Here is a 26937-nt window from a genome sequence, read left to right as displayed (position 1 = left end):
AAGCAAATGCAAAAAAGAGCAGAGTCAAGCCAAGTCCTTTGCCGCCACTCGCCACAGTTCAACAGTTCACTTCGAACTCACTTCAGAACATGTAAGTGCAGCAAGGAAGAGGGAATTGGGGTAGGTGGTGGGGTGTCTGTGCTCATGGGTGTGCCATAGATGAAGTGCAAGGTAAGGTAAGTGCTATATGTCCTTGAGCCGCAATGGATGGAAAGTGCGAGTCTCTAGAGCGGAGGGTGTTCCAAGGCAAGTGCTAAAGGTAGGCAGAAGCTGGGGAGATTGGGTGCGGGTGGTCAAGGGCCCAGAGGATGCATAAGGGTCCAAGACACCAATCACAGCAACTGAGAGATTATCAGAGTAGAGAGGAAGGGAAGGAAGGTGAAAGTCTTTGGGTGCTTTCGGAATTTGAGAAGGTCCTGTTCTAGAAGCAGAGGGATGGAGGGGCTGTTTCATAGTAAGAATTCAGCTGAGGAAAGTGTACGACCTCTTGCTCTCAGTTTAGCTAAACGCTTTTCACACAAGGAGTTGGTGCCACAGGAATGTAACGGTCTAAAAGGAGAGTATTTTGCAAGAGAGAGTAGCAGATAGTGTGATGCCCGGCCCCACACATCAATAATGGTTGTGTCATTAGATTCTTATCTCAAACTTTGATTACTCTCAGGCTACAACATAATACAAAGAAAAGGGGTGTATGAGCACATGAAGTATTTATGAAAACATAGATGAATGACACAATTGTGATATTTGAAGCAACAGATACAGCAACACATGCAATAGGAAGCAACATGTTAGGGGAAATCACAATTAGTGGCCCACTGAATTCTTCAATGTGATCAAGTGATCTAATATAGGGTCATCTATTTACTTCCTGCAGGTATTCTTGGAATAAAGAAAATCAGTGAACATGTTCTTCCTCTTCAGGTTTACTTTGAGAAATTCAACTAGAATCACACAGAGATTTTTTTAAGTTTTTGATGTGCTTACAATAATGGGATTACATCCCTCATATCTACATTTTCGAGCAAAATGTATGCTTTTGTCACTCTTTATTTGCTATACTGTGTTCTCTGTAATAGGAGCTAAGGAAGCACACATTGTAGATTTTATGTTAGCCCAACAGTGGGAACATGTGTTGGCATGTTTGGTTCTATTTTATACCTAATGAAGTATATGATTAGAATGCATTATGGGTAAGTGCATGAGTAACGATGATTTAAAAAATAATCACTTCTTGGTGCATTGTAATTCATGGAAATAAGGATTTCTTAGAATAAGACATCAAATAGAAATGTTACATGATTTAATTTAAAATTTAAAAGCCATCACTATTAGATTTGTATACTTTATTTTCGGTAACAAACTATGGGCCTGATTTACACAAATGTTTCAACATGAAAAGGCCCATTGAAAACAGTGGTGTAAATCAGGCCCTTTGTCTTCCCATTGTCTAAGAAAATAAATGCTGTCTTATAGGAAATGTTTATTAACCACCCTGCACCTAGAGGACATATATTGGTTTCAGGAGCTCATGGAATTGCAGCAATATCAAGGAGCTTAATTTATACCGTCTTTAAAGGACAATTAGCTCACCTGCGAAGACCACATCTTCTTCCATACTGTTTAGGAGGGAACTTACGTGAGAAGGCCATATCTACTAGTATACTGTTTGCGGGGGATATGGCCTCGCCTTAGAAGGCCACATCTTCTTCTGTACCATTTGTGAGGAACAGCAAGATCCCCTGCAACATATTTGTGCAAGAAAGATTATTTGCCTACGCCGGTAATGTCAAACTATACAGAACTGGGCCTTTTGTGTAACATTCCTGGAACTAGAAAAGCACGTTTAAATCAGTTGCTGGATAAACTAGACGGTAAGACTTTCTGATAGTTCTCAGAATCCCATGCCCTGCAGAGGAAAGTGCTAAACTGCAAACCTTATGAATATTCGTCACTGTATCAAGACAGCGAATTGTGTGTTTGTAGAAAAATGTTGAAAAAAAGATGTTTCTTTTCTCTGCAAATAGCAAGGATACACCAAATAAGTATGCTCTGAGGCTTTATCTTTTCAGGATAAACTTGTTTCCCTATGCTGTCCTGAAGCAGTAAACCAGAAGAAAGCATGCATAGAAAGCTGCACAAAAAAAGAAAAAAAAAAATACTTCGAGCAAAGAAGCGGTTCAAAGATCAAAATGCCTAAAATTCTAAAAAAGTTACCCAAATGTAAGTCTAATGCAGTGTTTGATCTAGGGACATTTCCAGCGGAGCTACGTCAGGAATTTCAAGCAATCAGAGTCTAGGACCCACAAACAGTATTTAGCAAATGTACTCTGTGGCAGAGCTCTGTCAGGAGTTTTTACCACTGAACTCGTCCCAGTCCTCTTCCTGTAATTTATAAATTGAGACAGGCGAAATAATCTTCATTCCATGTTAGCGAAAGGAATATTTACCTTTACAGACAGATCATAAAGCACCATAACTGAAACCACTACAGCCGTGATTTCCCACAGCAGAAAAATATAGTAAAATAACATTACCTGACAAAAGGCAAAGTGCAGTGTAAAAAAGGAAGTGAGATAGGAGCATGCGTTGCGATAGCAGGTGGGAGGTACTCTGTGATATGATATGATATGATATGATATGGTATTTGTAACGCGCCTATACACAAGTGCCGCCCTTAATCTCATAGGCCGAGGGAAAAGCATGAAGGGAAAGGGTGGAGATGAAGGGGCAAAGTAGTGCTGCCCCAAGCTTGATTAAAATAAACACTGTTTCAACCAAAAAAATTATAAATGTCCATTATTGCTCTTGAGTGAGCAATGGTCCTCTGCTTGAATGCAATAACTTTGATAAGTATACATTGTATAACATTTGCAACACATTCATTCATTACATTGTTCTCCATAGCAAGATGTTTTGGCATTAACACATTGACCTGTGCGTGTTATTGATGCCATTGCACACATTGTGAATGTATTTTCTGCAACAAGATACATCAGGAGAAGTCTGTGCAATTCCATGAGTCAAAGAGGCTGCAGAGGCAGCCGCTATTGCAACTATGGTGTGCGCCGTTGTAGCTTTTGCCCGATTTGCTGTATCCCAGCTATGAAGAACCTGAAACCCAAGAATAGCTGCATGCAGTGAAATCCTGACCCATCTCTGCCTTGAGTGGCGGTGTACCACAATGGGATGTAAATAACAAGATTGCTGATCGCAGTGTCAGTCATGCTATTTATGATGGCAAAACATATGGGCTGAGAATAAACCTCTAAGTGTTCAATGTATTATTTGTTTAAGCTTTGTTCTGCTAATCTCCAGTCTTAAAATGATTTGCATCCTCTCCGGCTTACTGACCAAAAGAGCAAAATAAGTCCAAAGAATCGTCTATTTTTTTGTACATAAGAGAACATACATGCAATTATTTGGAAAATTAACAAAATAAGTAATAGAGAAAAAAAACAACCAGGACACAATTAAACATTTTAAGCCAATCAAAGAAAAACGAATCTCCCAGCCAAAGTGACAAAGACGCAAACAAAAATATGCACATATCTCTGTAAGATCACCAATAACTGCTCAGGATAACTAGTAGGGCGGGCCATGTCGAGTAGCCAACCACATCAACAACTGATTTGGGGCTTTGGTCTTCCTTCATGGATTCATTTCTGCTCTAAAGGTTTATGCTATTACATTTCCAGGGCCCTCTTAAAGTTTAATTGTCTATCCCTTCTTTTGCAGTGCATTTTGTGCACCATAATTGTGTCCCCCTTTTTTACATTGTTCCATTGCTGCCTAATAGATGTGTGCTTTATAAGTCATAAATACACATATGACAACATTATAAGTAATACTTCGGCAAAGTTAACTTTGCTAACCTTCAGCCAACACTAAAAAGAAAAAAAAAGGCAAAAGACCCATTACGAGTTTAGACAAATGTTCCCTTAACTGAGAGGCATCATATTACCATTCACAGTGACTTTCCTATCCATCCAGACACTGTCTATAGGGAGTTTAAATTGATATGCAGGTTACTTGTCATGATTGATAGTTGGAGCATTCTAACATTACATTGCAGGGATTACTACAGCCTCAAGGAAGGCTGATGGTTAATAAAAACATGAAGTGTTATTTTTGTTTTTTATTAAAAGGTATTATAACTTTATCATAAGTCTTTAACCTAAACTTAAAACTTCAGTTTTACACCTTAAATGAAAACCTCACATAAATTCCACCTCAATTTCGTTAATGCTTTTTAACACTTTATCCAGGTAGGTAACCAGCACAATAATTAAAAGTTTCCTCTAACCTTGCATAAAGGTGTTCCACTATACATCATGGCAACTGTTTCAAGTTCTCAAAAGAAGGCTCCCAAAATCTCAGTTCTTTATGAAGTCACAGCCTTACAGAACAGGGCCAAATGTTTGAGGATTTCATTCTCGTTCTTCATTTTACACAGTCTGCATCTTACAATCCTTTCAATGTCTTTATCCCTTATGCCCAAAATGTCCAAAGTAGGGTACAGGTCTAGGCAAAATCACATATATTTCATTCTAATCCAGCTACTTTTGAAGGTTATCTCGGAAGCACATTGTATGGTCTGCGTACCACACCACCCCGGGGCCCTACGTTTCGCTCAACTTGCCTTTTCTTAGGTTACAATCCAATCCTGTCTCCACAACTTGATCGTTATCGAGACAGGGTTGGTCACCAACTGATCTTCTGTCATTGCTAGATTTCCCAATGCGTCGGAGCAGGAACCTCCCCAGTGCTGTAGATCTGCATTGCGCCCTCCCTGGAATGCCTGTTTTTGTCAGGTAAGGACAAAGGCAGTGAACATGGCAAGGGAAATGTGCACAATATCACACAGTGAATGGCTTTGAGTCAAACAACATGCACACAGGAACCAAGACTCCCGTATACTTAAACCCAGGAGTGCAAACAGAGTGTGACAACAATACAAATATATGAAAAGGGATGTGGGGTAAGCACTTAGATGCTCCTTATGACTGCAAGGAAAGTCGGCAAGCTCCTTACCCACAATTGCTATTACAGGTACTGACAGCGATAAGCCCACGTAGAGGACCAGCAACGACAGGATATGTGATCTAACACTCTTAATGGTATTAAATAAGGATACTTAAAAACAGTACTCACAAGGACGAGAAATACCACTTGAATGTCAGCAAGCCCACGAACCCTGTTCGTCAAACAGGGACCCCAAAAAGCTGTAACAGCAATGGAAGGATAACTAAATACATAAGACTCAAGACAAGGGCCAAGTAGGAATAGTGATTACAGAATACTGAGGAAAACATAGCCATTCATACAGGAGCTAGCTACAACCGCACACCACGCATAATAATCAATGGGAAATATATGAAAAGGTGCAAGGGAAAACATGGAATGGATTCCAAGAGAAAGTAAAGGAACAGGAGCAGGGAAAACGAAATTACAAGGGCAAACTTCCCTGACCCATCCAAGAAAAAAGGCAGGAAGCTAATTTATAAAGAGGAAAGACTAAAGTATCAAGATTTACAACAGCAAAGGACAAAGTCAAAGAAATATAGAACACAGCCAAACTGGGCTGCACCAAAAGGGAAAGCACTGAGAAAAGCTGCCTGCTAACAGAGGAAGACAGAAAGGGAATCTGAGAAGCAGAAATCAATTAAGCACATAAATTCGAAATCCATAGATAAGGAACAAGGAATAGAAACTTGGAACTAGGCACAAGGCTAAGAACCAGGCACAAGGGACCCGTCACAAAAAGGAATACTGCATCACTGACCAGCGCTGGACTGAAGCAAACTGAGGCTTTTAAACCTGCTTAACTATCACCCGCCGCAGGTGTGCTGCTTGCTGCACCTGCTGCCACAGGTGTTGCCTATCCTCCACCCAGCCTTGTCCTACAAGGGTGGAGATGAAGATGTGGGCCAGGCATTCTAGGAAGCATAGTCATTTGATTAAAGCAGCATACTGGCTGCCAAAAACCTGGAATGGATCCGGAAGGGAAGTAGTTTGGAAAATAAGGATTTAGCGCTCCCAATTCATCACAGCACTGTAGCATAAGGTTCGGAACGAAAGTCCAGTAGGGAATAAACCCCAAATCATGCCCCCAAGTGGTGGGAATGGGAGCGAAGGGAGCGAAACGTGACAGTTTTAGTATACCAAAGCCTCTTACTGTAGCACCCAAAATACAATTCCGACACAAGGACACATTTTTCCAGATGGTCTGTGCGTGCATGGAAATTAGCCCCAGCTATGGTCATAGCACTGAACTGGAGACAGAATTTGAAACGTTCACCACGTTTTTCCAAAAGAAACCTTCCGGGTTTCCCATGTTTTTGTTGGGTTTGCCCCAAAGGCTACAGGCCCAAATGTCACTGTAAGTACTACCTTCATTTTGTAGAAGGTTACGGTTGGTATGATAGTGAATTTTCCAAATGTTTTTTGAATAATTTTTCCTTGATTTGACAGTGTTTTAATTTTGGTCCTCAGCATGTTTACTTGGGGCACATCTCTCAAATCCGTGCTTATACAGATCCCCAGGTATATGAATCATGTTACTTCCTCCAATCTGTCATTCTCTATGTGCCATAACTTTTTGTGTGTTTTCTTTCCTTCTGCTGATTGAATAGTCAAAATCCTTAATTTCTTTATGTTAACTGTCAGGCTATTTTCCTGTACATCGAGGTTCAAAGCATTTAGTTGGCAATGCAGGCCCACAGGTGTTTGGTCAATCAAAACCAAATTGTCCGCATACAATAGGTGATCAATTGGGACCCCATCAATATTGGGTGGGAAACTCCCTATTTTTATCAGAGCTGATTGAAGATCAGATAAAAACAAATTAAGCAGGGCTGGGGCCAGCGGGAAGCCCTGTTTTAGTCCTCTTGATGTTAATATTGAGCGAGACAGTGTTCCCACTTGGTGCAGCTTTATCTGCAGACTCGTATCTGTGTGCAGATGCTTGATAGCATCCAATAAATCGCACGGAAAACCCCATTTCTCCAATTTGGTCCAAAGCTTGTTTCGATTTATTGAGTGAAAAGACTCTGTCAAGTCAATAAAGGCCAGATACGTCTTCCTGTTGAATTTATTAAACTGCTTTTTCAAGAGATGAATTAAGTATGCATTCAACAACGTGTTAATTCCCCTGACAAAGCCTAACTGCCAAATATCCAGCCTCCCGGCCACTGAGGTCCATGAGTCCCAGCCCACCAAAACCAATTTGGCAAACACTTTTCCAACTAAGTCCAGAAGGGCGATAGGGCTATAGGTTGAAGGATTCATCCTATCGCCCCTCTTGAATATCGGGACCACCACAGATGTTTTTCAAAGTGGACGGATCTGCTTTAGCTTTTTAGCTCTCTAAAATAGTGACCCTAAAAACTCTGCCAAAGTTCTAGCCAGGGGAGTTGCTAGGCCTGGAAAAGACCCGGGGCTATGCTGATGTCGGAACTGTTGGGACTGGGGGCTAGCTAGTCTTTTGGCTGTAGCTCCTGAGATTCTATCCGGGGCTACAACCAAAAGATCAGGGGCTATAGCCCCCTTAGCCCACCCCTAGCAACGACCCTGGTTCTAGCTCTTCCTTTCAGATTACGTTTGTCAACACATCAGGGCCCGGGGCCCTTGAATTGCTAGCTTTATTAATAAGCAACCATATCTCCTCTTCCTTGGTAGAGAATGTCCATTCGGGGTCATCACTGGAAATCGTATTACATGCCACTTCTTCTTCATCGAATTTAAAAGAGAGAGAGAGAGAGAGAGAGAGAGAGAGAGAGAGAGAGAGAGAGAGAGAGTGTAATATATATGTTGGGCCAGGTTCTCTTGACTAACATTACAGTGAACCTACAACACATATTCTGGATACCATCATCAGATTGTTTTACAATATGACATACATTTGGGCACAACCAGCATAGACAACTGATTAACATGGCCAAACTGGCATACTTTGGACTGTGTTTATCGGAAAAGAAACACTGATGTTGCACTCTAAGTGTAATTTAGCAATTTCAAGGTAATAAGGATGCTTAGGGTGCAGAGGAGAGTGTATCCACCCTGGCACCAGCTGGAGTATAATAATAAAGGAAGAAAAGAGCCCTAGGTAGGGACGCTCCCGTCTCATGCACAACCAAAATACTGTAAACAGTAAGAAATAGTCTTGTGTATAACAAGAATTACAGATATATCATCGAGAATTGTGTTTTCAATGGCACTTATAATAAAGATACTTTCTAGTCGAATTCCATCAAACAATCATTTAATAATGTGGTTGTTGTGATGATGCTTATGTAAATAGTATGACGGTGCTCTTGTAAATAGGTATACAGGCAGTCCACTTTTTATGTAGCTTATGTTCTAGGTGTAATGCCATGCTGACATTATGATGTAGTAACAGAATGTATATACTTGTTATGTAGAATGTTTAGCCTTGAATCTGTCTGTTATACAGTTGGTGGCCCTGCTTGGAAGAAGGAGATGCTGGGGGTCTGTATGCATTCAGCTTGAATTAAAGCTTCAGTTCAACTCTTCACTGGAGTGTGCTTTCTTTCATTGGCGACGAGGAAGTAAACAGACCCCCACACACCAGAGAAATGAACTGCTGCTCCACCTCATTTGTGCGTAGCAGCAGCCAACGCCAAGTAAAGTAAGCAGTTGACCCACCCAGACGTGCCCAGTGGCCAAGTGGGACCAAGTTAAGCTGCTCTGCCAAATCCGGTGTATGCAGCGGCCAACGTGAGGATACAAATCAGAGTGGAAAACAACCAGCTGACAAGAGCGTCAGCATTGTGAAGCGATGCACACTTCAAATGTATTTCCCGTGTGTGAGCGCCTCGTATTTGAAAGTAAAGAGAATAAATAGTCTTACCGCCAGCAGCAGGGCACGTCAAGCATGTGCAGCACAGAAACCCCAGAGAGAAGCGAAAGCGAAGCTCCGACGGGTTATCGCAGGACCATGCATGCACGTTGACTTGCCTGACCTTATAGAAGAGGACGCTGCACTACTGAGCATGTGCGAGTAACTGAAATGCAATTGCACATGCAGAGGGAATAAGGAGAACTATGTATTGGTGTAATCTACTGCTTAACCCACAGGGGGCAGCAAGAGGGCCACAATTGAAACCAAACCAAGACATTACAAAGGATTATTAAGTTATTGCAACTGAACCATAATTGTTCAAAGCATAATTACGCCTTGCAGTGAAAACACCAAGGCAATTAGACACAACAGCAAGACAACTGTTCCCAGTGCATGCAATTGAAAGGGCCTCATCACTAGTTGGGCGGTAACACCGGTGGTAATAGCGCTGGCGTTATTAGCCCTACCGCCAAATCAACTGGTGCTATTAGCGCCGGATCATGGGTTTGGCGGAACTGGTATTGCCAATTCCTCATTAAGCCCATTCGGGAATTTCCCATTCCCCATTGGGCTCAATGGGGAAATTTCACGCTTTTACCGGCGGCGGATTTCCCGCTGGCGGTAAACGCACCAAAAATCAGCAAATTCTCAGCGGATTTACCCCAGCTCAGATTTAAATAGTATGAAAGTGCTCTTGTAAATAGTTATACAGGCAATCCACTTATGATGTAGGTTATGTTCTAGTTGGAATGCCATGCTGTCACTATAATGTAGTAACATAATGTATATACTTGTTATGTAGAATGTTTAGCCTTGCATCTGTCTGTTATACAGTTGTTGGTGGCCCTACTTGGAAGAAGGAAATGCTGGCGGTCTGTATGCATTCAGCTTGAATTAAAGCTTCAGTTCAATTCTTCATTGGAGTGTGCATTCTTTCAGTTGCCACAATAAAGAGCACTACGCGTTTTGGTAATCCCCTTTGTCAGGGGCTTGAATTAGGTCATCAGTTAACTGTCTTAATATTCCATTACTACAAGGTAAATACAATTCATTAGCCATTTTAGTGTAAAGGTATATTGAAAAGATAAAAAAGGAAGATCTAGCTCCCATATTAAGGGTGGTTGGAATTACTAATCTCCCAATGCGTTACTGAATGAGCCAAAGTGCCTAGGTAGATAAAGAGCTTATCCAGGTCAGGATGACAGTAGTCGTCCTTGCTACGCTGTGTAGATTCTGATCAGCTTATTCCTAAAGTCACACAATGTTCTGTATCAATAATGTATCCCGTTCTGTCAATGGATATCCAGGAAAGTTCATAATAATGCAAGGAGTGAAAGACTAAAATCCTACCTCGTGTAGGTTAAGTAGACAAGATTTCAGTATATCACAATATAGTCATAGAGTAAGGCTGGCCATAATCACAGGTGCGTTCTGGAATGCTGTGGGAGTTTAGACATATGTGGAAACGAGGTCTGTATAATAAGTCAACTGTAGAGGTGATTACAAATAGTCCCATGATGCGCACTACATGCTTACCAGCGAAATGACGTGCTGCTGTCTCTCACGGATGTGCCAGGCTGAAGGAAACGCTGACCGTCCATGGCGGCCGCTAAAGGGTTAATCGCGGCGTGTGCCATCACCACGCAAGTGTGATAATGTATTCAAGTGGAGTCTGCTGACACGGAACCCTGTCAACATGTCAACACAATCCGACCCTAGTGCCTGATAGTGATATGCACTGGATGTATGATGGTTCTACATCTAGCTGTAAATGTAAGTTAATGTCATCAAAGCATGGGCCTTTGAAATCTGACTCTATAGGGTATATTCCCTCAAAAACATGTGGTGACGCGTGACTCGGTAAATATAATCTGTATTGCAGCAAAGTCTGGTGACACTGAACAGCGTCAGCGTGTCAACAATAGATAAACGTAGTGCCTGATAGCGATGGCATTTTCTTACACTAAACAACTCTCAATACCAAAAGACCCTACGAGCTCTGAGCACTAGAGCAGGATATTTTGTCATAGATTGAAAGTCAAAATCCACCATGATACCAATAGGTCATTAATGAATTACCCATGTGTAAACAAACACAGAATTGAAGTCCTGGGACAAATAACTCATTATGAGCAGTGCAAGTTCTGCAGGGGAATTTGTGAAGTTCTACGAAATCCTTGAAAAAGAATCAGTTTTCCATATCATGGAACAAGCAGACTTGTTTATTACCAAATGCCAGTTGCCAAACTAAGCCAGGACACTATGAAACGCCTTGAGGTATTCCATCACCCAGCAAGAACTCCCAACGGCAATCAGATGGGTGAAATCTTGTAATCCCCCTAGTTTGGACAGAATCACAGCAGAGTAGCACATTACATTTGAGAACATCTGCTGTCCTTACCTATATACATGACTCCAACCCATTACAAATGATGTGGTGGTTAAATTTACATTTAAAGAGACGCTGTCAACACAAGGGGACATTTTCAGGTCTACACCCTTAATTAATTTGGATTGCAAAATATACTCAATGACTTTGTGTAACTGCCTAGCAAAAGTAATTTAGTCTGACCTCCACCCAGGGGAGCGAGGTCATGCCCTGATATCACCAAGTCTGTGTGATTCATCAGTTGGGCTTATTCTGCAACTAGATTCTTAGAAGGCATTGGAACATGAGTCATGGGGCCTGCTCTTTGCTGCTATAAGAGCTTTTTCGATTTAGGTGCATTGTTCTAGAAATGGTTAACTTCATGTTGAGGCAAACACACACCTCCATATTAGTAAATGACACACATCGCTGCAATTCATCCATCAAATCCCTTCTCCATGGTTTTATCCCTAAGGCCGATCATGCAACCTCTGTGCAAACAAATGCTCCCGCCATGCCTGCAGGGCATAGGTTGAGCACGGAAGAAGTAAAAGTAAATCTGTCAGACTATACCAATGATCCAACGAATTACTCATTATGTAGGCCATGAACAGAGTCCTTTCACATTTCAAACTCTTGCTCAAAGGAGATTTAGGGAACAGATTGGTTATATGGGCTCGTACATTTATCAAATAGCTTGTGATTCTTTTTGTAAACAATGTACACAACAACAGTAAGCTGGATAACAGAATAATCTGTGAGACACTTTGTAAAGGTATATTCAGGTTGTCACTTTTCCTGAACTGCTGAAGAAGAGTGCAGGCAGATAACATGAGTATTTCACCACACCTCTTCTAAATATTCAGTTCCCTACCCCTGTTCTTAAAGAATCTGAGTGTTGTGACAAAACCAAGATGATCGTTACACCTCCCCAAGGGGGGTGCACCACCTTGGAGACTAGGGAGGTGAGCCCGCTTTGCTTAAACACCTCTAGTGCAAAGGGTAAGCAGGATCCCTCTGGAGGTGAACCCACCTTAGGGAATAGGAAAGCCCCAGAGGGAGACTCAGGTCTACATCTCACCCCTCCAGCATCAACATCTTTATGGGGTATGTAGGAACTAAGGTGTATGATAATCATATGACTCCTTCAATAATAGCTGACTCAGCTTCTGGCCCAAACTTATGGCCACAACATAGATGACCCCAACATAGATGACCCAACATTTTATAAGCAACTGGCATCCACACTTGACACCTGGGTCGACCTCCCAATGACATGGGGGTGACTTCAATACGATCCTTCATAAAAAGCTGGACCCCTCCACCAGTACAGACAGGGCTCCTACTGTCGCCACTCGAGACATTACGAAGATTATGGAGCAGTTCCATTTAATTGATGCCTGAGGACTATTACCCACTGGTCAGGCAGTATACTTATTACTCAGCGCATGATATGATGTCTCGTATTGACTTACGGCTGATCTCCTCACTGCTTGATCAGAGATCACTGTGATACATTACACCAAACCTACTTGGGCCACTCGCGGATAATGCTGTCACTAAGAATAGGAGTTGATCACCTTCCCTGCTCCCTATAGAGGTTGGCCTTATCAGCATTGTTGGATGCTTCGTTTGTAAAGACACTTGATGACAATATATCCCTATCTTTTGACACGAACACAGGATCAGTCTCTACAAATTCAACATTATAGGAAGCATTTAAACTTTATATTAGCGGGGTGGCATTGACTTCTTCCATAGGTGCACTAAAGATAATACAGGAGGTACTTGATGTTAAAGAGGTCAGAATAAGTGATCTTGAAAATAGATATGGTATCACACATGCAACAGGCCTGCTAGGGGATGTTAAGGCTGAATTATTGAACTCCGCGAGCTTGAGAACAGGGAAATGCTCTATATAAATAGACCTGCACAGGCATGTAGTTACTGGAGGCCTATAGGCCAAGCACAGCACTGGCACGGACCGTTAGCTCGAGTACTGACAATGAAATGTTTGTAAGTGTTCAAGCATTGGAATGCAAAGTCTGTACTGACAATGCCTCCATATGTAAAGCCTTTGCCAGATTATACGAAGATGTATACTTGAATAAAGAAACGAAGACCGCTTTGGAATCAATTCTGATACACATCCCCCACCAGAATTACATAGGGTATAGAGATTGACCCCTCTCTGCCCCCTTAATATATGGCCTTCCCACACCCTCTGTTTTGAAATGTCCGTTGGAGAGGGGGAAAACAAATGGGAAACTGAACTAAGGAGGACACTGTCAGATAGGCGTTGGGTTAAAATTTGCTCAGGATTGTCACGCTGGAAAACAAACCTTGATTTGATATATAATCACCGAAGGATAATACATTACCTGTACTGGTCACGGTGGAATATGTGGCATTGTAAACTATTGGACATAGATCAGTGTTGGACCTGCAAAAGTGAAAGGGGTAAAACTTTTCATATGTTTTGGACTTGTAGCAAAGTTTAACATTTTTTGGAATGAGCTATTACAATGAATATATATGATTTTGAATGTCTCCTTCCCTAGATCTCCACGTTATTGTGTACTGGGTTTGATGCCACAATTCTTGAGTTTGACTATGAGGGAAATATGGGTATATAGAGCTCTCACTGTGGCTAAAAGTCAGATTTTGAAAGTATGGAAGAGTTCTATTAAGCCTTCTGAAGATGGTATTAACATCTTGGGCTCTTTCAATTAGGGAAAGGATATCCTTCCAAAAGAAAAATAGATTGGAAAAGTATGAAGAAATTTCAGATGTATTTAATGATTTGTGTCCTTGATGTGGATATACCTGTGCCCCCATTTTTTGTTTTCCCCTTTTTCTTCTCTGTCACCTTCATTTATGTATATTATTGTATATAAGTTTTGTGATTAATATTGTTTGCTTTTAAAATTAAATAGGTTCACATGAAAAAATAAAACATTAAATGCAAGTTTTATATTAGAAATACAGCTGACAATTCTGCTCATTTTTCTTTAAGCTAATATGAAAGATGACAATTCCATTGATCAAGTGGTAGACCATTAAGTGCATTTTCAAAGAAGCAGATGCATAGAGACGTTTATTGACACTTATGTTTCACAAAGAATGTGTGTCTGTTCTATTAGGTCTTGGAACTCAAGAATGGATTACTAATTTGTGCGTTTGTCAAGTTACATCACCTTATCAAACTACATATGTTTTCTATTTATAATGAAGTAGCCCACGCAGATGAAGCTCAACTGAAATCAACTTTAAACTATGCATACAAAGTGACCTGTGTCTCATGAAAAAGAAAATGCAAATCTAAATTCAGCATAAAAAAGGGGAATCGTATGCAGATAAGGGTGATATATTAAAATGTATGATTTGTGTATAATTTGAATATTTAAATAATATAGCTTTCATGCAACAAGTGGCAAAAAATCTAGTATTCATTTATTCCTTTGTATAATGAATATTCCTATGAAATTGAATACACAATTTCCACCAGCGCCATATGTCCATCTAGAGAACTCTTTTAAAAATGAATATTCTTGTTACATTTTGGTTTCTCTGTCCAATAGTGGGTATTTCTGATGAAACACGTAGGAAGATGAGAGTTTTGGGAAAAGAGAGAAGAATGAAATCCCGACTAACACAAGAGAAGCAGATTGTATATCAACTAAATGTAACTGATGGGGAAATCTCTTTAAAAGGGCCTTAGCCAAAATGAATTGAATGCACAGGTTGTACCTAAAAGGACCAGCTGAGCAGAAATGGATTTTGGAAAAATTGACGGGGGCTTACTGCATGAGCTGCCTGTCCAGTCACTGTCCTTACATGTCCTTAGCCTTTGAAAGACAACGAAAAAGTCAGTACCTATGGACCCAGTTTATTTAGACATTTTTCCTGAAACGTCATAAAATCTCAGATAGCATTAACATGTCTTTTGAGAACACTAATTAAAAGTATACTACTGAAAACGGGACTATAGTCCAAGGTGTATATGCTTTGTGATTTATAATTACAAGATCAACCCTATGAAGCATCATCATAATAGGGCTTTTTTCCCGCAATTTGGAATTGATGGAAGCTTTAGATATCTGAAATTGAAATGTGAAAAAAGAATTCCTTTGATTGGTGTTGCCTTCAGTCGGTAAAGTCATTGAAATATATTAGTGCACTGGGATGTTGTGAGGTTGATGCTAATTCCTTGCTTGAAAATGGTGAGTGTGTTAGGCCACACTGCCTGAGTATCCGAAAGCATCAGAAATCATGAGATCACCAAGCCTTTACAATTATTTGCAAATAATCCAACCTCATACAAGAGTACAGGAGGGCAGTTAAGTAATGATTGATTATGCCCAAATTAGGAACCCGTAGTGTGTCATAGATGTTGTTCACAATACTAGATATACATCAGTCCAACAATGGATAACCATATTGTAAAGTAAGCACATTTCTTTGATGCCATTTCTTGTTAATGGTTTCAGAGAAAATTAAGTCAATTGCTTTGTTTTAAAATCTATTCTAAGAGCTGCTTCACCTTTTTTGTTTAAGTGGAAGCGGATTTAAGGTGGAAATAATTATCTACTTTAGATTGTTTGACTTTTATATTTTGTGAAACCATCAATATCATCTTTTGTTTCTAGATATAATAAAGTATATGAGCAACCTGTCTAGATTAGTCATTCATATTTGTTTTTCTTCCTATGGCAGTTCATGCAAAGATGCAATGTAAAATTGATATTTTATGTTAAATGAACATGTTAGTGAGATAAAAGTAGGCCGCTTGCAGGCTATTCATTTTCATTGGAGTCTAAAGTTATTTGTGTTTTGAACATGACTTCCCCAACATTGGAAGTGGCGGGACCACCTGCATTTCCTTGATTTATTATTTTAAATGAAACAAAAATATTCTGATCATAACAGATTGCTCCTTGTTTGTGGGGTGGGATGGGTGCAGTGTGGGGTATTACATCAGTGTTATTTCTCATTATTTCTCATTCCATAGATATATTTTATTACAGGAGGTACAGAAAAAGCTTTAACAGGTTGTGTTCATTTAAATATTCCTTAACATTAGCAGCTTGCTTTGTAAATAAATATATTGAAAATTCACATCCATAAAAATGAGTGTTCAAAATTCTTTACCAATACTTTACACGTGTTTTATGCCACAGATGACAACTCTGCATTGTCGTAATTTCCAAGAACTGGTTTCTCCAGCGCTAAAAGGACTAGTGTCTCGAAGAGTCTGCGAGGAAGCGAGGCACAATTGCATGAGTGTCTTAGAATAGATTTTCACATGTCATTATTGAACTACTGACTAGTAATCATCACAAATCTAAATAATTAATTAAATCTGCAGTAAAATGTGTGTTATCATTAAACACAAATATTCATAATGATGTTTAGCTACGTTTCATGTAACTTTTCATAAAATGTTACATTTCAAATATAGGCAGCAATTAATTCATGAAAAAGAGATCAACGAAACACCAATCTCATGATTAATTGCAGAAGGAATATGGAATGTTTAGGCTCTACGGCCTCTGCACTTCTCTTTCAACCCTCAGCATAATATAACTCTACATCAATATGCATCCTCCAGTTACATTCATGAAGTCAAATATTTCATGGACACCATCTAGACCTAGACATCTGCTGGGTATCTCATATTGAAATCAAATGCATGTAATTTATCAGTCCAACCCCCTGTCTCTCAACAATGGTTGTTCGTGGGATTTTCCACTCTTCACTTCTGCCAAATAACTGGGCTACTACATAGACCTAGACCTTTTGTTCAAAGACCATATGAACAGAAATTGTATACAACATGTTCCCAACCGGGTCACTTCTGACAAATTAAACTCTTCCTCCCCACTGCAAATTTCACATAACCTTGCAAGCTCTGTTTCACATAGACTGTTGTACAGCCCTCCCCACAAGACTCCCAATTCCATGCTTGCTCCCCTTAAGGCTACCTCCAATGATGCAGCACCATTTACTGCAGGACAGTGGACATTTGAATCCAGACCCCATGCTCCCTAACCACCTCATGCCAGCCTTACCTAACATTCAATTTTACTTTGTGTACATCATCTTCAAAGCCCTTCACACAGAGCAATGGGATCATGTGAAAGAAAAGCTTCACCCTGCCAGGCACCCATGCAACTCGCAGCTCCATGCTGCTGGATATGTAAAAGAGCTGCAAAGAAAATAACATGAAAATTCTTTGTCAAGATATGTCTCTTATCTCTATAGGTCTCCGTCCTACCACCTAAAGCATGTTCCCCTTTTCTACAAACAGTCAAGAAACTTTGGGGTAATAGAAGGATTTAGACGTGGCAAGATCTGATGGGGTAGGTTTCTTCTTTTACAAAACCACCAAACCTGTGCCTCCTCCAACTTTCTCCTTTCATTTGTTGACCAATTTGCCTTGCAACTTCTTCTGATTATGCTATTTGATCATCCACATGGCCCTCACAACTCCTTTGTTTCTAATCTCGACCACTTGCTCAACTCCCTTCCCTTTGAGCTTCTGTTAATGCTCATTGGTGATAACTTTAATTTCTGTTAATTTTCCAATGACCTCCAGCATGCTCCACCCTCTTTAACCATTCCCATCCCTCTCCCTGAACAGCCTTCTAAACAACTCCCATGGCAAATCCCTTGACCTGATATTCTTGTCTTCCATCCTCAGTCCCTTTGCCACGTTGATTGAACCATCTCCCTCTGATCGCTTCCTCCTGGCCTTCTCCATCTATGTCCCCCTTCTGCGGTCTCCACCCAAGAACCTCATCACCAAATGCACATTTTAATCTGATTCTCTTTCTCTTTATTTTGATGATGTAAGGCATTTGCTTCAATCTCCGGCTTGACCTCACATCATATTGATCTGGAAAGACGTTGTGGAATTTTAGCCTGCATTGGTCACCCCATTTGATTACCACTGTCTTGCTTGAGCCTTCACTCCAACTTGATCAAGTCGCATCCAAAGATCACCCAAACAATTGAAAGCTGAAGACTAGCATATTCCTCCACACTACACCTCAATATGGGCCACCTGTAAGGAATATACCCTCATTTCTGAAGACTGCTCGGTCCTTCTTCAACATCAATCATATGTCATCTCTGGTATCCGGTCATTCCAACGAATTAAAAACCATTGAATGGCAAACCATCACATTTTTTTCATCGAAATGCCATTCCATTGAATGGCCATTTCGTTGAATAAAATTCGATTGTTCCATCGACATGTAATGGTGAGTATTAGGGCAGGGCTGGGGCCAGGGTTAGGGTTTGGGTTGGGGCTTGGGTTAGTTTAGGGGTTAAATTAGGGTTAGGATTAGGGCTGGGGCTAGGGTTTAGGGTTAGGGTTGGGGTTGGGGTTAGGGTTGGCGCTAGGGTTAGTTTAAGAGTTAAAATAGGGTTAGGGTTGGGGTTTGGGTTAGTTTAAGGGTTACATTAGCGTTAGGGTTAGGGTTGGAGCATGGGATGGAGTTAGGGTTGGGGCTTGGGTTAGGGTTTGGGCAGTGGGGGGGTGGCATAGAGGTTGGGAGGTTGGGGGGTACCCCCCCACTATACACAAAAACTTAAAAACGTTACAAGGGGCTGGTCAGTGCTGAAATTTCAGCACTGGACAGCTCCATGTAACATTTTAAAGTTACAAAAAAAAAACATTGAAATGCTACTTTTAACATGTAAAAGTGCATTTCTATTGAAACCAGTCCATGTCTTTTGTCGATGGATTGGGTTCGAGGAAACTGCATTTTTTTATGTTAAATATAGGTTTCAATGCTTTTTTTTCGATACTTTGTTTAGTGATTAGATGCTTTTAATTCAAGGGAATCACTATAAATCGTCATCTCTATGCTCTCAACTCTGTAAACTATCTTCTACGCCCAAGACATGTTGCCCATCCTCCATTCACCTGCTTTATCTGCTCCTTTCTCAGCCATTAAATATGCCATCTATTTCACACCTAAATTCAGCATAATCACAAACATCCCCGCTGCTATCCTCTCTCACCTCCACCCTCTCTTTTTCTCCAATCTACCCACTAATTGCCCATTAAGTCCTTACACTAAATCCATCCAACCACTCCGCTTCATTGGCTCCTCATCTATACGCTGTCGTCCATTCCTGTCAGGAATCTGTCAGGTAAGGACAAAGACAGTGAATATGGCAAGGGATATATGCATGATATCACAGTGAATAGCTTCAGTCAACAACATACATACAGGAACCAAGACTCAGGTATACTAAAACCCAGGAGTGCCAACAAAGTGTGACAACAATACAAATATATGAAAAGGAAAAGGAATGCACTTAGATACTCCGTATGACTGCAAGGAAAGTCGGAAAGCTCCTACCCACAATTGCTATTACAGGTTCTGACAGCGCTAGGCCCACGTAGAGGGCAAGCAACGACAGATCTGTGATCTAACACTCTTGATGGTATTCAATAAGGAAACTTAAAAACAATACTCACGAGGACGAGAAATACCACTTGAATGTCAGCAAGCCCACGAACCCTGTTGATCAAACAGGGACCCCGAAAGGCTGTAAAAGCAATGGGAGGATAACTAAATACATAAGACTCAAGACAAGGGGCAAGTAGGAATAGTGATTACAGAATAGTGAGGAAAACATAGGCATTCACACAGGAGCTAGCTAACAACCGCACACCACACCTAATGATCAATGGACAGTATATGCAGAGGTGCACGGGAAAACATGGAATGGATTCCAGGAAAAGTAAAGGAACAGGAGCAGAGAAAACGAAATTACAAGGGCAAACTTTCCCCACCCACTCAAGGAAAAGGGCAGAAGGCTAATCTAAAAAGAGGAAAGACTAAAGCATCAAGGTATACAGCAGCAAAGGACAAGTCAGAGAAATATAGAACATAGGCAAACTGGGCTGCACCAAAGGGAAAAGCACTGAGAAATGCTGCCTGCAAACAGGGAAAAACAGAAGGGAAATCTGAGATGCAGAAATCAATTAAGCACATAAATTCAAAATCCAAGGATAAGGTACAAGCAATGGAAATTTGGAACTAGGCACAAGGCTAAGAACCAGGAACAAGGGACCAGTCAGAAACAGGAACACTGCAACAATGGCCAGCGCTGGACTGAAGCAAACTGAGGCTTTTAAACCTGCTTAACGAGCACACGCCGCAGGTGTGCAGCTTGCTTCACCTGCAGCCACAGGTGTTGCCTATCCTCCACCCAGCATTGTCCTGCAAGGTTGGAGATGAAGCAGTGGGCCAGGCATTCTGGGAAGCATAGTCATTTGATTAAAGCAGCATACTGGCTGGCAAAAACCTGGAATGGATCCGGAAGGGAAGTAGTTTGGCAAATAAGGATTTAGCACTCCCAATTCATCACAGCATTGTAGCATGAGGTTCGTAAGGAATGTCCAGTAGGGAATAAACCCCAAATCATGCCCCCAAGTGGTGGGAATGGGAGCGAAGGAAGCGGATCGTGACAGTAGACCCCTCCAATGGCCGTCTTCTGGTGCCCGCCACCCACACGAGGCATCTTCTTTCCATGATAGGAGTGCTTTTTCTTTGGAGGTGGCACTGATGGAAATGGTGTCCTGTGGGCAAAGGCAGATGGACTGGAACGCATAGAATCAGGTTGCAGACTAGAAGAGTCATAGGCAGGCTTGTGGTGAGGAAGATACTCATGGGTCGAAGAAATGCATGAAGGGCTTGCAGGATCTGAAGCAGAGTTGGAAGGCCCAGGAAACTCAGTCACTGAGAGCGGGCACTTATAAGTCCTTGAGGAGGAAGGCAGGCTAGTGCAACATGCATTAGACAATGGTAGGTGCTCTTTAGCAGACATGCGGGAGGTGAGGAAATTGCAGGCATGCTGGCAAAAGTCTCAGATTCTGATTCTGCATTTTCGGGAGGCTCTGATGTTAAAGTCAAGCAGTTGGGAGAATTGTCTGGTGTAAAAGGCAGGCACTCTGTGATCCCCCTGAAGCATAAGAAGGGCAGGCTGGACGTTCATCAGCAGTAAATGGTTGGGATTCAGGAGGAATCTCTGGAGCTGAAGAAACTGCTGCAGGATCTGACGGTGTAGACCGGTATACCGCTGATATTGGCAGCGAGGCTAGGCATGATACAGTTGTCTCATGAACTGAAGGCAGACAAGCGGTAGACTCTGGGACTGAAGACATGCACTTAGGATGGACTGCCAGAGGCTCTATGGCTGAAGAGTGATATGCTGGATGGGTCGCTGTAGCTGAAGACAAACATGTCAAGGTCTTTGGGACTGACCACGTGCATGGTGGAGGCTCTTGAGTAAATGGCACACATGGCAGATGTTCATTGATTGAAGACACATGTGCCTCAGATGACTTCAGAGCTGTAAACTGAATCATAGAAGAGTCACTGGTTGTAGGAGGACAGACTGACGTCTCAGAAGTCGACAGACACATGTGTGGCTCAGGAATGGAAGGCACCTTTAGGGCAGTAGACTCCTTGGCACCAGTAACCAAAGACCGAGCTGTACCCTTGCAGTCCCTTTCCTTAGTGGATGACACAGAGTCTCTTTCTTTGTAGGAGTCAAAATCAACCAGAGGGATCACCATAGTAAAGTCTCTGTTAATCAGGATTTCATCAATTGTCCATTCATCTGTCTTGGTTTCTGAAAGTGGCAGATTAACAAACAACAGCTCAGGAATCGCCTGCCGGGTTTTTGGTTCTGTATACTGTGGAATGGGTCCATCAGAACATGAAATCTGTTCTGTCTCTGACTGTTCGTTGTGACCAAAATTGGCAGAAGGAAGAGAGAACACAGAGGTAGCATTGTTTTCCACATCAGCTTCAACATCTACTTCAGTCTCAGCAGCTGGATCAAGAGCAGAGCCTAAGCCTACTGTAGTGACTGATTCGGTGTATGCTGCCATTGTGGATTGTGTTTGGAAATCGGAATCTTGCATGTGTGCAGGTTCAGAGTTAAGGCGGGCTGTTACAATGGAAATCTTTGGTGAAGGAGTGGCTTGTAAATATTCAGCTAACTGCAATCCCTGACAAACAGCAGGACAATTGTCATAAACTGAGCCCTGTTTAAACTGTACACCGCTATCAGTAGGCACAGTGGAAGCATGGTGATATCAGGGCTGGATCCTGTACTAGCAATCTGGATGTGCACCGATTGTACATTGTCATTTACTGCTTGCAGGTTCTGTGACTTATTCTCTCTCTTACCAACTTGGTCTATGTGTCCTATAAGCAAACTATTGACATTAGACCTCTTGACATTAGGGACTACAGTATGTACTTGTGCAGAGGAGTATGCCATAGACTGAGGGTAGAAGACAGAAGTTATGCAAGGAACCCTTCCATTCTTTATGTTTTTATCATGAAACTGATCAATCTGAGGTGAAGCATAACTGGAATCATGGGGTTTGACACCAGAGATACTCTTGTGTAATAAGCCTAACAGTGTGTTGTTTTCTGCTACTATGGCTTGTGCTGACATAGAATCTGGGTCAGAATGAAAGACAGAACTGGGATCAGGCAAAGTAAGATGGGCCATCCTGTGGGAAAAATACTCTGCACGCAAATGCCCGTTAGTGACAAGGAGTTCATTTATGTCAGGACTAGTGATTTGATTGTCACAGGTAAATGTAGGGGAAACTTTCCGTATAAATTTGTTACAGGCCTTGCTGTCTTTCTTTCTTAATTATGCCATATTCAATGGGAATAGGTGGCTGGTCATTCTGTCAGGAATCTGTCAGGTAAGGACAAAGGCAGTGAATATGGCAAAGGATATATGCACGATATCACACAGTGAATAGCTTGAGTCAACAACATACATACAGGAACCAAGATTCAGGTATACTAAAACCCAGGAGTGCAAACAAAGTGCGACAACAATACAAATATATGAAAAGGGATGTGGGGTAAGCACTTAGATACTCCTTATGAATACAAAGAAAGTCGGCAAGCTCCTACCCACAATTGCTATTACAGGTTCTGCTGACAGCGCTAAGCCCACGTATAGGGCAAGCAACGACAGATCTGTGATCTAACACTCTTGATGGTATTAAATAAGGAAACTTAAAAACAATACTCAAGAGGACGAGAAATACCACTTGAATGTCAGCAAGCCCACAAACCCTGTTGATCAAACAGGGACCCCGAAAGGCTGTAACAGCAATGGGAGGACAACTAAATACATAAGACTCAAGACAAGGGGCAAGTAGGAATAGTGATTACATAATAGTGAGGAAAACATAGGCATTCACACAGGAGCTAGCTAACAACCGCACACCACACCTAATGATCAATGTACAGTATATGCAGAGGTGCAAGGGAAAACATGGAATGGATTCCAAGAAAAGTAAAGGAACAGGAGCAGGGAAAACGAAATTACAAGGGCAAACTTCCCCACCCAACCAAGGAAAAGGGCAGAAGGCTAATCTAAAAAGAGGAAAGACTAAAGCATCAAGGTATACAGCAGCAAAGGACAAGTCAGAGAAATATAGAACATAGGCAAACTGGGCTACACCAAAGGGAAAAGCACTGAGAAATGCTGCCTGCAAACAGGGGAAAACAGAAGGGAGATCTGAGATGCAGAAATCAATTAAGCACATAAATTCAAAATCCAAGGATAAGGAACAAGCAATGCAAATTTGGAACTAGGCACAAGGCTAAGAACCAGGAACTAGGGACCAGTCAGAAACCAGAACACTGCAACAATGACCAGCGCTGGACTGAAGCAAACTGAGGCTTTTAAACCTGCTTAACGAGCACACGCCACGGGTGTGCAGCTTGCTGCACCTGCAGCCACAGGTGTTGCCTATTCTCCACCCAGCCTTGTCCTGTAAGGGTGGAGATGAAACAGTGGGTCAGGCATTCTGGGAAGCATAGTCATTTGATTAAAGCAGCATACTGGCTGGCAAAAACCTGTAATGGATCCAGAAGGGAAGTAGTTTGGCAAATAAGGATTTAGAGCTCCCAATTCATCACAGCATTGTAGCATAAGGTTCAAAGGGAATGTCCAGTAGGGAATAAACCCCAAATCATGCCCCCAAGTGGTGGGAACGGGAGCGAAGGAAGCGGATCGTGACAATTCCTGTGTTCCTATCAACTTATTTGTCCCTCCCTTTTTCTCCAAACTATCCATCATTTACTTTACTTTAAGAAATGTATTATGAGCATCCATGGACCCTAGGGCTTGAGGGCATGACAAGACACATACAACGTAAAAGAGGTAGGCCCTAAACAGAAATATATCCAGATAGCGAAATTGGTTACCTATGTGAACAGATAGGTTTTCAGTTTCTTTTTAAATGCTTCACTGCATTCCAGACTGCTCAGCTCTGGTGGGAGATCATTCCAGACCTTTAGGGCAATTACAGAGAAGGCTGTGTTAGACACTTTCACAGTGCGACATCAGGGAATGGTAAGAAGATTCAGTAATCTATCATAAGATCTTGTAACCAGTAGCTCTTGTAGGTATCCTGGCATTACATCATCACCATAATTCCATCCTTACAATCATTCCCTCCCACCACCACATCAAAAATGTTTTTCCAAGCTGCCAACCCATATTTTGCCCCTGCCTGCCCCTTTTCCCCTCAGATGATGAAAGCTATAGCACCCCTTGCCTGCTCTATCCTGTCTCTCCCCTTCATCCTTTCACTAGCCACCAGGACTTCCCAGCCTGCTTCAAGGTAGTGACTGCCCCATACATCCTGAGAAAAAGCATCTGCTGACTCCAACAGTACTGCCAATCATAGGCCTGACTCTCTCCTTCCCCACGCCCGTCAATTCATAAAGTGTATGGTTTTCAAACTGATAACATCATACCTGGAAAAAAACAACCTGTGTGACCCCCCTCCAATCTGGCCATTGGGCTAAACACTCACTACTGTTAATGACTCCAAACTCTGCTCCACCATTATCCCTGACATCTCTCCTTCACACACTTTCCCTCCTTGGCTTACCGATAACCTTCCTTGAAGGATAACAACCTAGCTGTTTGATTGCTTCTTACCCACCTCTTAGACGAATGGAACCTGTTCTATGACCCCCCCATTCCCAGTTGGACTTTCCCAAAAACGAGTCATTGGTCCCCTTCACATTACATTATTATTCTTAAAGTGCAATTCACGCGGGGCGCATCCAAGAATATGTAGGTATTTAGAGGTAAGGTTGTCAGAGGAGCAGAGGAGCTTGAATGAATAAGGAGAGCATGGGAGGGGGAGTTACAGAAAGAAAGAATTAGAGCTGAGTGGAGCGAATAGCAAGATGGTCTTTGAAGAGTATCGTCTACAGGTTCTGCCTGAAGTGCAGCACGGGTGGGGGCAATCACCCTACACCTCCTCTCTCAGGAAGCCAATCTCCTCCTTAGGCTTCGCCCACCAACCTTTAAGATTAAGCAGTGTCCAAATGTTGATGCATCCGGGCGGCTGATCAGAAGACAGGGAGGGGCTTAGCTGATTTGTCAGCAGTGGCTGAGTTTTTTTTTTAGCCCTTTATTTACATACTTGGCATTACCAAGGAAGATGTATTCTACAAAAGTTTGCAAAGCAGGTCGTTGTGCATAGTTTTGTGTTAACCATTAGTAAATAATGTAAGGCAAATGCGGGGCCAGGATAACAGTGTTGGCACATCTGGTCCAGATACAGTAATAGTCATGATGAGTGCCACCTCGAATTTTGGGTGAACAAATACGTTTTAAAATGGGTCCATATTTCTCATGAGCAGTTAGAAACTTGTGTCAATGACATCCATATTTTCTCATTCTTCTTTGACAGACCAAGTCCTTCATCTGTTGACCTTTAATGGGGACACTTTATTGAGTTCAAATTCGGATTATGCATCTTTGGGCTCAAATTGAGAAGACTCAAATTCAGAAATTATTATTTACATGTGGGCCACCTTACTGAAGCAGCTAAAGAGGGAGCTAGCCGGAGTGAGCTGCAAATGCTCTCCAGGAAAAGCCGCCACTGTGGAGCATACATCTCTCCAGAACTTCTCTAGGCGGGGACAAGAGCAAGAGCACATCATACCTAATCCCTTTACACCTCGGGCAGAGGAACTCACAATCTGGTGCAAACTGCATTCTAACAGGCGTATAATGCATGATTGCGTTTTCTGAGAAACATCAGATCATCGCGAAGGGGTGAGAACGAAGAGCCTTGGAACAAACGCCAAAGCAAGGGAAATAATGGCAAAAGCCGGATGGGAGAGCATTTGATTGACAGCGCTTGGCGAGACTGATGGCCAACAAAAGCCCTTGAGCACCCTCAGTCTGCTCGGAAGCAGACAGTCCAAAGGAGTTTCTTGGTCACTGGTCTCCATAGCTGCAGAAGGCTCACCTGGGGTATGAAGGCTCACCAGGTGCCGTACGCAGCCCAAAATGGCCTGATGAGGATCCATGGTTTAAGAAATGTGTGTTTTACCTCTGACTGCATGCTGCAGTATTTTAGAGGAAAGGACCCATTTGAAGTGTCCTCTATGTGCCTGCTATCTACAGAAAGATGTAGGTAGAGATGGAAGTGCTGCAGTTGTGTATCCTGATATAGAGAGCTTAGGAATGAGGGCCACTCTGTTGGTTGCAGACCCCTATTTATTCTCAACGCCTGGACTGAAGCTCAGGTCAACAGGTGCCAAGAATAAGGGCTAGAAATGTTCAAGCCTACAATCTCCAGCATAGACTCTAGGATCAGAATCTGCAGCTGTAA

Source organism: Ambystoma mexicanum, chromosome 6p (assembly GCF_040938575.1).
Source record: "Ambystoma mexicanum isolate Mex_15411 chromosome 6p, UKY_AmexF1_1, whole genome shotgun sequence".
Taxonomy (NCBI): domain Eukaryota; kingdom Metazoa; phylum Chordata; class Amphibia; order Caudata; family Ambystomatidae; genus Ambystoma; species Ambystoma mexicanum.
This window is presented reverse-complemented; position numbering follows the sequence as displayed.